Here is a 2,250-nt window from a genome sequence, read left to right as displayed (position 1 = left end):
GAGCAGCTATAGCAGTAGCTGTATCTAACTCCAGAATTCCTGCTATATTGCCCTGAGATAGTCTCTGAGTAGGATTCTGGTATTTATTAGCAGTCATCAGTTCAATCAATTCATAAGCTTCATTTTAGCTTTTAGCCCACAAGGCTCCTCCTGATGCTACATCAAGCATGGGTCTAGAAGTAGCACCCAAACCATTATAGAAAAAGTTAACGATCATCCAGTCAGGCATCCTATGATGATGACACTTTCTAAGCATCTCCTTATAAAGATCCCAAGCCTCACATATAGATTCTCTAGATTGCTGAGCAAATTGAGTAAGTGCATTTCTGATCGCACCAGTCTTTGCCATAGGAAAGAATTTGGTTAAGAACTTCTGAGCAAGATCCTCCCATTTGGTGATAGACCCTGGTGGTACGGAATGTAACTAACACTTAGCTTTATCCCACAGAGAGAATGGGAAAAGCCTCAACTTAATAGCATCATCAGAAACTCCATTGAACTTGAAAGTGTCACAGATCTCGATGAAATCTCTGATGTGCATTTTGGGGTCTTTTGTCGGAGAACCCCCAAACTGAACTGGGTTCTGTATCATCTGAATCGTGCTCAACTTGATCTCGAAGGTATTAGATGAGATGGCTAGTCGAACAATGCTAGACTGAATATCATTGATCTTCGGTTGAGAGTAGTCCATCAAAAGCCTTAGGATTTGCTTCTGGTTTTCCCATTGTAATAAGTACTTCTTCTTCTTTCTCAACTAAGATCTCTTCTTCAACTTTCTCCTCGACTACAACTTCTTCCTCAGCTTGATCCAGGGTTCTCTTACGAGACCGAGAACGCATATGCATACACGCTCGCTAGAGTACTTGAAACACGACAAGGAATTAAGTAAGTAACACTGTCCGATTCACTGAAATTTAACGACCGATGATAAAAACACATAAACTAAAAATTTACACTGATGTCCCCGGCAGCGGCGCCAAAAACTTGTTAGGGATGAAATACACGTTAAATTACACGCAAGTATATGCGTTCGCAAGTAATATAGAATAATTTCTAGTTCGTTCCCATAGGGATTGGTTTAGGTTAATTTCAATCAATATATTTATGCAACACTTGTATGGTCATTATCCAATGCTAAGACGAATAACAAATTGAGGTTGTTATAACTACAATTAACTAAGAGATTATAGTAAAGAACATAAACTAAGAGATTAAAGAGAGTTGAATACTATATGCCACAAAGATGGGATTTTAACTTCATTAAATACTTCATTCAATAGCAGTTATGTTCTTAACCTTAGCATGTAATTGTTATGACACTAATCAGATAACACGAAACTGATAATCGCCAACTTTTGTTGTACGAATATCATACTACCAAACATCCACAAAAGAGATAGAAGCTGAATATACACCAATAATATTGAGACCCTATATGTCTATAGAATTTGACAACATAACATTTTAATGCACAATTTATCTATCGTGATTACATAGGGCAAGTAAGATGGTTAAAATTACCTACAAATCATGCATAATAATACATGAACCTCTGCTAGCATGGCAAATTCTAAACCCTTAAATTCACTTTCGCTTCATTAAAGATTAACACGCTATCTTATAAGTTCGCGACGCTCATAAGACGATTAAGCACAACCAATACTAGGTTATCATACAATCACCACACACTAAGGCATCAAAATAAATTAACTAAAGAAATCCATAAATAAATCCGTTAGAATCCCACGATAACGATTATTCCATAATCGGACTCATCATCAACGTGGGTTCCGATGAAAGCATGGTATAATAAACGTAGTCTTTATACTGATTAAATAATAAACCAAGTACGAAATAAGAGTATAGGTTCACGAATAAGAAAACTATTATCCAAAGTTACAACTTAAAATAATGAATCACAAGAATAAACTAGATCTTCTTCGCCTTGGTTGAATTGTGCTCTACGGCCTTCTTATGCCTTCTCCTTAAGCTCTGGTAACTCTCGTTATGAAAAATGAACATAAGTTATGTATGTATAGCAGCCCATGCAGATTAGAAGTATTATGGATCAAAATTAGAGTAGAAACAAAACTCTTTTATCTCGACCTGGCGCGGCCGCGCACTTGATTTGGGTGGGCGCTGAGCTTCTGTTTTTTGGGCGCGGCCGCGTGCTTCTATAGCGAGGGAGGCCCTAACACTCTGTAGAATTTCCTGGATTCTTCTTTTCTTGTTGATTTGAGTTGGTCTTTT

The 2,250-nt window shown here is 37.3% G+C and overlaps 1 non-coding gene across 1 annotated transcript; it reads left to right on the top strand.

Moving 5' to 3' along the window:
* Nucleotides 1–227: 227 nt before the first annotated feature.
* Nucleotides 228–334, top strand: LOC141669528 (small nucleolar RNA R71). Its single transcript, XR_012553805.1, has one exon. It is a non-coding gene; the product is annotated as a small nucleolar RNA R71 (small nucleolar RNA).
* Nucleotides 335–2,250: the final 1,916 nt, after the last annotated feature.

This window comes from Apium graveolens, chromosome 6, assembly GCF_009905375.1.
Source record: "Apium graveolens cultivar Ventura chromosome 6, ASM990537v1, whole genome shotgun sequence".
NCBI classification, from domain to species: domain Eukaryota; kingdom Viridiplantae; phylum Streptophyta; class Magnoliopsida; order Apiales; family Apiaceae; genus Apium; species Apium graveolens.
Note: the sequence above shows the minus strand (reverse complement) of the source record. Positions and strands in the feature narration are given on the sequence as shown.